Consider the following 13,125-nt stretch of genomic DNA (forward strand, 5'->3'; position numbering starts at 1 on the left):
CATGTTTAGTAAAATATGCGGTGTAGTTTGCTGCGCTGATCGCAGCGCCCTTAAACACAGCTTAGCGAGAGTAGCGAGCATTTTTTAGGCACCCACAGCTACGCAAATTGCTTTTCCGCGCCACCTGCCTGCTTTTAGTAGGCATAGGCCGTGCCTGGCGTGTCAGCTAACTGGGCAACGCCGAGAGCACCTCGGCAAGGAATGTTTAGCCAAACGCGCGCCTCTAATCGCCCAGAATGTGGTCTCTGGGTCTCGCGTTTGTAGCCGGCCAATTGGCTGACAGCAGCAGTTTTTAGGCGTGTAATAGAACAATTGTAGCACTACCTGTGCACTATAGGTTGCCTACACGCAGGCTGCAAGACATGTGACTGCGATTCCACCAACAATGATATTTTTTTCTGAAGTGTCTGTCTTCGTTCTGTAACGAACTGAAAAAACTTGCGAGAGTGTGCACTTCAAGATTATTATCTCTTGGTTTTTGTAGTGCTGATTTTTTTTTTAAACATTACTTGTAACAATTGCTTTACGCATGTGCGTTTTTTTATTCTCAGTGCTCGCTTGTGTCCAACCCCGACTTCCGCGTGTGGCGTTGTTTTGAACCTCGCTCCTGCTGTGTACCTTCGCAGCTTAACGATTTTCCTCCGTTTCAAGCCTTTACGCTTCTGCTAATGTGTCGAAAAATTTATTTTTTACGGTTGCTCTTATTTTCCGACTTTTTGCCGTCACACCGTGCTCCGGAACTAAGATTCCATGTGGATGCTTCTGCACTTTCTGCCTGCATTTCTGCGTTAATGTATGAGCTGTGAGTAGCGGCAAATGAACCTAGTGTACTCAGCAATGATCGAGGCACTCCATGACTGTCACTTAACCGCAGCATGTTGTAGTTTCGCTGTACAGCGCAAAATGAAAGACCAAGAAGCCACGTTAGTTAAACTAGTGTGCTTGGGACTAGATGGTTAGCAAGAAAGCTGGCGCCGAATATTCGACAAGGTTCATATTTTCGTAGAATTAAATTTACCGAAAAAAAAAAACGGGGCCGGCAAACGATATCCATGGCGCATATAGTCTTTCCCTTTGGTAAACATACGATACGGGAAAGGCATACTGAATATTGCCTCGAAATTATATGTCTTCTGATGACCGCGACGTAAGCATTACGGACTAGAGCGGGGAAGCCGGAGGAGGACTTGCGGGCAGTGCGAGGCGACTCCGGGTGAAAGCCTTTTTTTTTTTTAATAGCCCAAACCCAGTATCCGTGAACTTGACATTCAGCAAAGTGCCTTGCTGCTTTCCATGTTGTCTCATACGGCATTTTGACAAGTTCACAGCACAGCCTCCAACAACGCACACGGTGAGGCTAAAACAAGACTGGACGATAAATACGACCTCGCATTATTTATCACGCACAACATAAGTACAACTAGCAGTTGGTTACGAATTTAGCTGAATTTTCAGAGATTTCTCCTCGCATCTTTCCTGGTTCGCTATAACAGCAGCATGGCTGCGATCACTAATGCCGACAGCGCAGTGGTGAGTAAACAGTAGGAAACGTGGTAAGTTGTTGATAATGCGACTTCATTCGCACTTTCTGTTGGAGCTCCCGAAACACTCTGGCCGGGATGACCAAGTTTTTTTTTTTTCAGTGCAACTTCTACGGTGCCTAAATATTTTGTCGCACCACCATGCATACTCGAATAACTTCAGCAAATGCGGCCGAAGCTGCAATTCTGGCTCTCAAGACCCAGTTCACTACTGTCAAGTACGGTCGCGCCGGAGATTAGCTGTCCTATATATCTACGTACAAAGGGGAATATAACTCAATGGCGCCAATAACGCGGCAGCTTCCCTAGGCTGAGAAAAAAAAAATCGGACCGCGTTCTCACTGCAGTGCCTTCCTTTCGCATTGTATGCTTTAAAACAAAAAAATGACAGCAGATTGGCTTCATGTATTAGACATCCCTCATGCATCCCCTGTCTGCGCACATGACCCTTATTGTCTTGGCTTCCACCACTTCTGGCCACCCGTAATGGAAACGAGGCCACAGGCTTGACACCCAGCAATGGCGGCCGCGTATCGATGGGGGCAAACCAGAAAAAAAAAAAATAGAATTTTGTGATCTGAGTCAGGGTCGAATTTAAGCTCCCTCCGCCCTTGAGCAATAAATTTTGGACATTGATTCCCTCCCACCGTTCTTTCGACGAAGTCCCAGAAATTTGTGCAAGTAGAGCCCATGCCGTCCACTCTCCACTGCTGCTCCCTTCGAGTTGTCCGTTAATTCGCGCCTGTATACTGAGTCCTTCATAAAAGGTCGCCACAACAGGGAAATTATCAACTCGCTTTTTTTTTTCCAACCATACATCGCTTTTCCGAAAAAAAGAGAGAAAAGAAAACAGAAATACCAAACTATATTCGAAAAGGTTTCAAACGCAGCACGCCTGATCGGCGCTGTCCACTGTGTATGGGCTTTACGAGCGCTAGCTCCAGTTACTATATGGCGCGTGGCATTTATGGCCAACAACGACGTAAATAAACGACACGAAAACGTGAATCTTCCGCGCAAGAATTACCTGACTTGAAAACGCCACCGCTGCCGCCCTCTATCGCACCAGCGGGAAGCATAAGACCTCCCGCACGGCTGGTCCGGTAAAAGCTTTAAAGATGTGTTGGGTAACCTCAGCAGATATCATTGTCTGGGAAAGGATCTCGAGGCTCCCAAAGAACCAAATAAACACCTCATCTTTCTTCTAAGGGGCGAGAAAGTGGCTGAGATGTATTAAAATTCAAACAGACCAGTGGGTAAAAAATTCGATAAATCCTGCTTCCCTTAAAAAGCTAAATACGCAAGACGTGTCAAAGATTCCATTATCTCCTAAAAGAAGTGTAGGACGAAACGAAAAGGAGTGTATTCGTTATAAAATTGAATAAAGTAATTTTTTCCCTAGTTTTCCCAGTCTCACGCAAGAGAATAATCAATCAATCAATCAATCAATCAATCAATCAATCAATCAATCAATCAATCAATCGCTTTTACTTAGCACAAGCAAAAAGGTGTCATGAGAAAAAGCTGCTTTGTTCACAGCTTGACGAGGCTCAAGACACCTGTACAGCAGTCGCATATACAGCGCAGGCACAGGCAGTTCATTGCAAACAGGTAAGCAGTCTGTCGGTAAAACCTGTTAAAAAGCATTGCTATTAAAAATGCGAGTAAACAAAATAGCCAAAGCGAACTAAGTTTGCAAAATCAATTCGATAAACTTCAATAGTACAGTTCATAAGAACATTTCGAAAACACTTCTGTATTGCATTGTCAGGATGTCTATCTGTTTAGCGTCTAGGCAGTTTAGTGTATACGGTAGCGTGTGTTTTATTCTTTGTTTTCCGTACATTGTACGGGAGAAAGGAACAAGCCATGGTGACTGATGCCTGAACGGATATGCATTCGTAGTTTTCACCAGATTTGCAAAGTTTAGGAACGTGTCGGATTTTCCTTCTATTGCAGTCTTGTAAATTCTTAAAAGGTTGTATTCTTACATGTATTCCACTTTGAGTATATTATGCCTGAGGAAAAGCGACTCCGCATGTTCTAGGAATGTAGCGTTTCCAATAATGCGGACAGCCCTCTTTTGGCTCAAGGTTAGTTTACTTATATTCGACTTGGTCGTATACCCCAGACTAATGCCCAGTGCCGTAATTGCGAGTTGAAAAGTGCGTTATATATGAGTTTTCTCTTGAAATGTGGGAGATTATGGCGATTTCTATTTAGCAGTCCTACAATCTTGCTTACTTTGTTCTATAGATGGTTAACATATGCTCGTTCCAATGCATACAGTCGACCCTTACCCTTCTGCCTCCGCAGCCCGACCTTCGCTGGTCCCTCGCGATGGCTCCCCGCTGCCCTTGTGAATCCAAGAGCAGGGGCAGACTTTGGCAGATCGGTGACATTGCAGATCTCTCCAATTCAGAAAATAATACACCAAGAATTTTCACATATTTTTCTAATCCAAATGTGTACGGGTCGAGAGCGATGTTCGTAGCTATAAAAGGTAAGGTGTACGAAACAAAATACATTTGGGTTTAGATTCATTTAGCATCAGTGTATTTTTTCGGCACCATCCTTGCAGTGTGTTACAAAATAAGCTAGCATCTGTTATATTTTTTTTTTCAAAATTTCCCTTGCAATAAATACTGTGGAATCGTCGGCATAAATTGCGAATTTACAGTCTTTGTAAATCTCTACAGTGCCATTGATGTAAAAAAGAAAAAGAATGGGTCCTAAAATGCTTCCTTGTGGAACACCTGAATGAATTACTATTAGGCGTGATCTATTTTGATTTACCTCAACATACATAACATTTTGATTTACCTCAACATAACAATAAGATATGGTTAGCCCTAAGTTCATCTCCGCATTCTTCGCAAACAGGTTTCTCTAGTTTTGTTAGCAGGAAGCTGTGCGTAAGCTGTGTGTGGCCTATTTGGATACTGCAGATAATCACTTCTTTGAAACGTTTCTGGTACACACATGACTTCCATTCACTAAAACCGGCTTTATCAAGTGTAATTTGTTATTTAACTCGTTGTTCCAAGACGACTGCCATCCTTCTCTTAGTTTACGTTGTACTAAGTTCACGCAATCCTTAAAGGGTATATTTACTTTTTTATTTCTTTGCCACGAGCTGTGCAGCGCACAAATCTGCTCTCTCGTTGCCTTTTATTCCGACATGACTCGGAACCCAGCAGAGTGTTTGTCCTCGAGCTGTGGCTGTTACTATGTTGTGTATGATTTCACCAAGTAGCGGAGTGATTGCATTTCTATAGTGAATAGCTGTAAGTACACTTAAGGAGTCTGTGCAAATAATTCCGTTTGTGAGGTTCTCATTTACTCATTTTTCTATGGCCACACAGACTGCGTAACGTTCTGCAGTGAAGATGGATGCGCACTGTGGAAGTCGTACTGTGTCCTCCGAATTCCCTCGCACCACTGCGCTTCCTACGTGAACATCCATTTTCGAACCATCTGTATAAAAATCTGTGAAGTCATCGCATTTTTCTTCAAGTGCAAGAAAATCTTCTATGATATGTTGTTGTGGAGTCTGTTTTTTTTTGCGGAACTGTGTAAGTGTGAAATCGCAGATTCCAGGAAAATTGTGCCATGGAGATAGTGGATCTCGCCTTTGTGCAACACCAGGTAATATGTCCAGTACGTCGAGATCCTGGCATATATCTTCAAATCGCAAGAGTAGAGTCCCGGTGGCTTGCGGTTTGTTGTTGAATATTATTCTGGAAGGACAGCTCGTTACAATTGGATAGCAGATGTGTTTTGGTGGAGACCTTATTTTAAGGATATATGAACAAGTCAGAGTGGCTCTTCTAACTTCAAGAGGAGGTTCATTAGTTTCTACATAGAGGCTGACTATGGGAGACGTTCTGCATGCGCCGCACGAGAGGCGTAGGCCTGAGTTATGCACTGGATCCAACTTTTTTAGGTATGACGGTCTTTTCGAACCGTACACAGTGCACCCATAATCTAAGGAGCAACGTACCAAAGAGCGATATATGTGCAGAAGACATGTATCAGACCTCCAATGCTTCCTTGAAAGCCCTTTGAGTATGCTTAGAAATTCGAGGGCTTTATTTTTCAGTGTGTTTATGTGGGGCAGGAATGTAAGTTTTTATCGAATGTTATGCCTAAAAATTTGTTCTTGCTTTATTGGTAGCATGGTTTCATTTAGGCGTAGGGTGGGGTCGTTGTGCAAGCCTCTTTTGAGCGAGAAAAGAACTGCTACTGTTTTTTTTTGTGGGGAGAACTTAAACCCGTTTTTAGCTGCCCAAGTCGCTAGTCTGTTTAATGTGAGTTGTACCTCTCTCTCTCACAGGTTGGTAAGCTGGATAATGTGCATGAAATTTGTAGGTCATCAGCATATAGAGTACATGATGGACTTTGGAATTATTTTCGATATGGAATTCATTTTTAAAATAAAGAGCGTGGTACTTAGAATACGCCCCTGCGGTACCCCGTTCACCTGAACAAATTTTTTGGAATGTGTTGAACCCAGGTGTACATGAAATGAACGTTCAGACAGGAAATCTTTCAGGCAGTTCAACATCCTTCCGCGGATACCTCTTCCAGGTCGCGGAGAATGCCAAACCTCCAGGTAGTTTGTTTGTTTCTTTGTTTGTGGGGTTTAGCGTCCCAAAGCGACTCAGGCTATGAGGGACGCCGTAGTGAAGGGCTCCGGAAATTTCGACCTCCAGGTAGTGCAGTAAGCCTTTTTCAATGCGGCTCAATGAATCTGCGACACATGTACCGTTCGTTGATAGTTAAGGAGACGAGGTGAAAACCCGGGCACATGGAAAATTTTTAATGTTGTTGGCTTTAGCTGCTTAGTGAGGCGATTAATACCATTGAGGCGGGATATTTTCTCATCAGGCACAGGTGCTTGGCGTTTTACCCATACTAGGTCCCCATTTAACGAAGCAGTGCGAGCGATGACTACGACCACATGGCGTATTCCAGTCGGTGATCCGAAGTAACTTTCCGAATTCGCAAAGCAGCAAGATGTCTAGGGAGTATAGGGACCGCGTAACATCGCGGTCCAGTCAGAACTTAGGATCTGAATCCAAATTTCCCATTGAAAAAACGCTTTTCGTTTCTCGGAGCAGGAAAACTTAATCCGGATCGTCGACTGGAATACGCCAGTAGATTTTTACGTGAAACTTGCCACGGAGGACAACGAAGACAGGGACCGTAAGCCTGAATACAGCACTGACTTTGTAGCTGGCGTGGCTGGACGTATGCTGGGCGGTCGACACCGCCAGATGTGAGGCCTGTGGCGCGGCAGAGAAATTCTCGGCAACGAAAAAAAAAAGCTGGTTTAATGGTTTTAACACATGGCTATAAAACAAAAGATGAGAGCAACAGCCGCGTCAGCCTATAGGCAAGCATAGAACACTCACTCTCGTGCTCGAGCACCACGTTCCCAGACGCGCGCTCGTGCGATATTTACAACAGGCTGGCATTGCGACGGTGAACACAGGAGGATGTGATGGCTTACACCGGTCCCGCTGCTAGACGGGCCACAGTTTTCCTCGACCGGACCAGCTCAACGCCTTGAAAGCAAGCGAAGCCACGACCAGGTTCCGCACTGTCCCCGGCCATGAAGCCTGGCCACCGTCAACAGCGCCGCCGTCGTCCCATCGCATGCCCATCAGGGACAGCACGGCGACCTCGTTACTCTTCTTCGCGTAACAGGAATTCGAGTACTTTTCCTCGCATGCCATATATGATGCGTCTGTTCCACCTACTGTATTTTTGTCTTAATCCCGCCCACTGGTATAACGTATCTTCGGCGTGACAGGCGACTTCGTTTCTTTCTGCCACCGAGGCAGCATTTCAGTATCGATATAATCTTCGTTCATAAACCTGCATCTTCACGCTTTCGGCCTGCGGCTGCCCTTTTGGAACGAATCTTCTCATTTCTGAGGCCAACGCACCCTCTTAAGCTCACCTTTCATTGGACGGACGAAAGCTTTTTCAAGCTATGCAGAGGTTGACATTGTTTCTATTAAATGACAGCACCGCAAAGGAAAACTTCGCGTACTCTCAAATTTAGTTTTCACGCTCCGGGAGCGTAGTCGGGTTGTGCAAAAATGAAACATGAGGAAGCTGAGGCACCCATCCGGTCATTGCGTTAGTGTTGATATTGCGCTCCAAATGTGCATCCGACCATCACAAATTTTAGCTGCAAATTTGTTGCACGTTTTCAGTACTATGAAAAGGCGTCTCTTGGTTTATGTTGCCTACTGAGTTTTTTTTTTATTTACTCACGACGTTTTCTTCTGACATTTAGCGCAAATGGTGCTATACGCGGCGTTTTTCATAGCAAAGCAGTGGGCTGCTTCAACCGTACAACTCAATTTTATTCTAAATATTCGCACGTGGAAAGCAACTGTGGCAAACAAGTTTAGGCTTAATGACTAGACTTGTGGATTTCTCTAAACTAAGCAATGCCTCGGAAGTTCTTGGTTGTGTGCTTAGACTGCAGAGAAAGTAAGCTTTTTCGTGGGTTCCGAGTCCGGAAACTTCTGCGGGAACCTGTCCGGCACACGTAACGCCGATACAAGCGGCTCAGGGGAAATAACAAAAGACCAGTGTGCGTGGCTGAGAGAGTCTTGCATGTGTGCGCCTTATTTGTTCGAGAAGTCATGAAGGCACATACAAAACAGCAACCGTGAAGGTACACGTTATGCCCAGCAACACCGCTGCTATGATACCATGCTGCTGGCATATCGTACCAGCAGCACAACATGCAATATGTCCTGCATGAGGCTGCGTTGAAACGGCGCGGTAGCTGCGCCCCTTGAAATTACCTTCCCATTGTTTCTCACGCAGACCGCTGTTATATGATATGGAATACAATGGCTACTACCACGGGGCACTAGCTTTACAACACTGCTACGTCACCGCATCAATGCCCCTTGACGAAACTGGCCGCGCACTCTTCGGCACGCGAGTCCCGCAACCACAGTCATGCATCGTGTTTTTAACGAGATAAGCATTCTGACTACTCTTACACAATATGAGCTATTGGAGATCGGAAAGGGCGCCCTTTTTGGATGAAGAAACCTTGAACAGCATTAAACACTGGCCATTTCTCGTAACCCTCAGCGTAGTCTGACGCCCACACGACGAGGGCTTATTTTATTATACCAATGTTTATTATATCCTGGAACTTGCACCCTTAGGAAATAAGCCTGCAACCAGCGTGCCGTCTCTATGCCATTAATCGCTACCAAATCTACAAAAAGTGCAACGAATTATATGCAGTTATGTTTTATTCATCGAACAGCCTCCTTTTTCCAAGACGATCCAGCCCTCAACGAAAAAAATGAGCTAGGTGCAGCCTGCATTCTGAATCGAATTCGGGAGTCTTGGTTACGGGGTAAAACTTGCAACTATATAGCGCGTCACCATGGGTGCATGTTGGCACGTAGTCTGGCCATACACAGTTCTGTGCTCGCCACGTATCTTTCAGCCAGCTATAAATTCTTGGCTGTTTGCGGGCAACAAGCCTTCTCTACTTTCGCTTCGTATTCTCCACAGCATCGCCGTGACGGTGCGGTGTAATGTTTACGGCCGGCGTGAACAGTGCGCATCGATCACCCGTCGGTTTTAGCGAGCAGAAAATATATCACTGCCTCTTAACAGGAAAGATGCTCAGAATACCCCCAAGTACCACAACATAGAAACAAAGAAAAAATATAAAAAGGTGAACTCCACCTGCAGCGAGATAGTCGAATGCTCGTCTCACCAGTGACCAGCGCGCAGTCACCGCTGACGTTGCGGCAAGTTAGCTGTTTAGCGAGACTACCTTTTGCTTTCCTTGGTGTCGTCGGCTGCCGGCCCCGCTTGCTCACTAGTTCCAGTCAGCGCATTGCATATAGATGCAGACAGCATGCTTACATAGAAGAACCACTTTACTCGTAATGTCCGAGGGTGCTCACGGTCAGCTGAAAGAGGCGTCCAACATGCTGCGATATTGCTAAATTACTATATGCTTGACATTGATGTCAACATCGGTGAATTCCTCGCCATTAACGAGAAGGCGGCAGTTATCATAATTACGCTTAATAAGGGCTGCAAGTTGAAGGTTATACAGGCATACGCATACATCCAGTCATGACGAGGTGGAATCGGCAATGAGTAAAGTAAAATCAGTATGTGCACTGTACTGATGGACGGCTCCAATGCCAAGGTAGCAAAAAGCAGATAGGCTGCCAGGCAGTAGGAGACTATGGCACAGGCTCAAGGAATAGCAAGGGGGAGCTAATAGTAAAGTTCGCAGAATTAAATAGTTTACGAATCATGAATACCTCCTTCTGCAAACGGGAGAACCGGAAGAGGATTTGTAAGAGCCCGAACGTCGAGGCTAAAAATGAAATAGGTAGACTGCATATTGTGCGCTTATCCCGGCATCGTGCAGGATGTGGAGGTGCTAGGCTAGGCGAGATGTATCGACCATAGGAAGATGATGTCTATAATCAGCCCAGATTTGAATAGGGAACGGAGAAACTTGTAAGGGAAGAGGTGACGAGTTGGTGGTAATGGGGAACGTGGAGAAGTTCAGAACCTTGAGTGGTATACATTAAACGAAGTCAACGACCTCACTGTTCAAGCTATGAATGATAGTCTTACAAATATAATTACGCGGTGCACAATATAAGTAGGGTAGCTTCACAAGATACTGGTAAGCACTCTCCAGAGGCGGAAGATCGTATGCAGAAGCACCAAATCGTGGAGGCCTCTAAATCCGTAAATAGGATACAGAGCTGTAAAAGCTAACCAATATGCGTAAGGTAAACAGCTTAAGGAAGTATGGCATGGAGAGAATCGAGCATGCTCTAAAGAATAGAGATAGCCTCAAAGTAGTCAAGAGGTAATTAGGCGTGGGCATAAATCAGATATACGCACTAAAAGACAAGGAGGCCAATGTCATTAGAAATGTGGGTAAAATAGGTCTGTACACAAGTCTGTACAGTAGCCTAAACGATGATGACGCTAATGGTGTAGATAGTAGGGTGGAGGAATTGGACACCCTGCCGGTAACGAAAGAGGAATGAAAGAAAGCCTTGCAAGAAATGGAACGAGGAAAAGCGGCAGGTGAGGATCAGGCAACGGCAGACCTGTTGAAAGTCGGTGGGGACATTTCCCTGGGAAAATGTGCTACCTTGTATACGCAATGCCTCACGACCTAGAGCGTGCCAGAATCTTGGAAGAACGCTAACATTATCTTAAATCATAAGGGCTGTCAAGGGCTTCAGCAATTACAGGCCGATCAGTTGACGGTCCATTGCTTACAACGTATTTGCTAAGGTAATCGCTAACAGAATTAGAGTAGCCTTAGACGTCGATCAACAAGAGGACCAGGCTAGCTTTCAGAAAGGCTACTCATAAATTGGTCATATTCACACCATCAATCAGGTGAGAAAAACTATAACTCAGTCGAAACCTCAGCAATCGCAAGTCAGGAAGGCATTGCGTAACCAGGGTCTAGAAGAGGCACATGCATAGGTACTGAAAAATATCTATAGCGGCTGAACAGCGATCACAATCCTCCACAGGGAAAGTAGCAGTATAGAATCCAAATCAGGAATAGTGTCAGGCAGGGAGACATGATCTCTCCACTGCAACACGTATAGCAGGTCGCATCGAACATTAAAATGTCATAAAATTGTGCAAGCTGCAGTAACATTACATGTTACATTGCAACGTTATTTTAATGTTAAAAATTGACAAATAACGTAATATGTTGCATCATAAATACTGCATTAACTTTAAAAGTAAACAATGTTATTATAATGTTATATATTATATCATAAACATTAGTTTAACGTTCAAAGTAAACATTGCACTAATATTGTGTTTTAGACGTTATTATAATGCTTTAATCATAAAACGACTACAGATATTTGAAGCATTGTGTCCCTGAACTGTTCCCACTGCTCCCACAATGAAGAAAGTTTGCGGGGTTAAGGTGGTCGTAGCTGGCACAGAACAGGTTTAATAGGAGGGATGTGGGAGAGGTCTCTGTCTGCACAATGGACATAAGCTAATAATGATGACATGCTGCCAAGACAGCATGCTCCTTGATTAGTGCGGCCGGCAAAGTTCAGCACGAGTCCCACGCACTTCCAAGGAAGTTTTCAGATTAAAAATTCGAGCACAGAGTAATTAAGCTTTACATGCTTATCAGTAGCGCTTACCAGCTTAGAACGTCATGTGTAGTGCGACAAACATAGAAGCAGAAATTATATGCGTGAAAAACTGAATTGGTCACTGAAATAATAAAGTATGTTACTAGCGAAAAGAAGGAAAAGGTACCAAAAATATTAGAAGCAACAGTGCAAGCTTCTACAATAAAAAAATCATTTATACATTCAGAGAGCCGTTCTTGAAAAAACCAGCCTTCATCTACCGCGAACAGCGTGCAGACGCTAGCTATGGAATCCATGAAATTATCGTGTTACAGTAACGTCGAATCTACTCGGACGGAGAGCACCGCATCTGAACTGATGTACTGAAGCAAATAACATAAGTGAACACTACTCCTTTACATAACACAGGCTGCAGCGGTTGCTCAGTGGTTATGGCGCTCGGCTGCTAACCTGAAAGACACAGGTTCGATCCCGGCAGCGGCGGTCAAATTTCGATGGAGGCGAAATTCTAGAGGCCCGTGTACTGTGCGATGTCAGTGCACGTTAAAGAACTCCAGGTGGTCGGAATTTCCGGAGCCCTTCACTACGGCGTCTCTCATAGCCTTAGTCGATTCGGGACGTTAAACGCCCATAAACCGTAAACCAACCTTACAGAACACAGCCGAATCCAAAATCAACACTCTGTGGACCTTCAACAGTCCAATCAGTGGAATGCGGTTTCGATTCTGTAGTATTTTAAATTACGTATTAAAAAAAAGATAGACAATCCCTGTATTGAAGGAACCCGTAAGAACACGGAATGTAAATGTCGACAGAAGTGATGTATTTGTCACCTGCCCACGATGTCGGAATTTCCGACAACGTTGCGTAGTCCTCTTTTCTGCACGAAGGGCAAATTTCTAGACAGGACGATCAGAAAGCAAACAGATAGAACACTTGCTGATATCCTGCTGTTCGTTCTGCCAGTCTCTGCGATGTATTAGGCAGTCTAGCTGGAGAAGGTCTACTGGGTACTCGTGGTACCCGAAACCGTCATAGGCAGTTATAGCAGGCCTTTTGGCTTGTCAGTGACTATCTGCAGGCTGCGCCCAGTGCGAAAAGTCAAAGGCTCTCGTTATGGTTGGCAGCGACTGTACTAGTGGTAGACACTCTTTTTCTGCTTGCCATACGTAAAGCTCACTGCTCAATGCCTGTTTTGGTTTGGGGTAAAATGTCGTTAGGGGAAGGAGGGGGATGGTGTGTTGGCTCCAAGCGCCCTTTCAAGCCCGGTGAAGCCCAGAAACTCCTACAGGTACTTGAAGGCCGTGACTTGCTGTTATTCGGGAAACAACAGATGATGCTCTCTTGCGCCAGGGAGGCCCAGAGACCGAAGTCGGATGACAGAGGGTATCGGACTCCCCCTGAGGCAC

Source organism: Amblyomma americanum, chromosome 1, assembly GCF_052857255.1.
Source record: "Amblyomma americanum isolate KBUSLIRL-KWMA chromosome 1, ASM5285725v1, whole genome shotgun sequence".
NCBI classification, from domain to species: domain Eukaryota; kingdom Metazoa; phylum Arthropoda; class Arachnida; order Ixodida; family Ixodidae; genus Amblyomma; species Amblyomma americanum.